Raw genomic sequence first — 684 nt, forward strand, 5'->3', positions numbered from 1 at the left:
CATTAAGTTCACCAATTTAGCCCCTCTATTTATGTTAAATTGATAAATCAATCCCTTAAAAAAACTTCCATGAAGCCCCTGCACTTGTCAATGGGATTGTAAACAGTTTACTCTCTCTCTCTCTCTCTCTCTAGGATAAGCTCTTCAAGATTTATTTGTAATCTGGCCCAACTGGGGATAAATTTGAAACAGGGATGGATTTGACATATTAGCATAGAGAAAAAGACTAAATTGGTTTCCAGGGGAAACAATTCACAAAGGGCCCTACCGGGTTCGAACCGGTGGCCTCTTCATCTGTAGTCAAATGCTCTACTACTGAGCTAAGGACCCAATTTTCTTGTTTTATATTACCAAATAAATATACCAAAATATATAATAATTTACTAAACGAAAAGTATTTTTTATAATTGAATCTGAACCTGGATCGTTTCTAAAACATGGATTCAACTATTTCGGTAATGCTTTCTGTACGCAAACTTCATTGCAATACGAAACAGAAATCATCAACAAATTTAATTTTTTGAGATACAAAAAGATTAAGTTCTATTAAAAATTTTGCTGACCAACAAGTTCATCTTCATATCTTTTCATTCCATAAAGATTTAAATTTTTTTCTAAATTACCCTCCGATATATTGATTAGCAATTAATAAATTTAAATTTTTTATTTTTGATGAACAAGAAA

General features: G+C 31.3%; 1 non-coding gene across 1 annotated transcript; it reads right to left on the reverse strand.

The window, feature by feature from the left end:
• Positions 1–258: 258 nt before the first annotated feature.
• Positions 259–330, reverse strand: TRNAC-ACA (transfer RNA cysteine (anticodon ACA)). Its single transcript has one exon. It is a non-coding gene; the product is annotated as a tRNA-Cys (tRNA).
• Positions 331–684: the final 354 nt, after the last annotated feature.

This window comes from Populus euphratica, unplaced genomic scaffold (genome assembly GCF_000495115.2).
Source record: "Populus euphratica unplaced genomic scaffold, PopEup_1.0 scaffold300.1, whole genome shotgun sequence".
In the NCBI taxonomy this organism is placed as follows: domain Eukaryota; kingdom Viridiplantae; phylum Streptophyta; class Magnoliopsida; order Malpighiales; family Salicaceae; genus Populus; species Populus euphratica.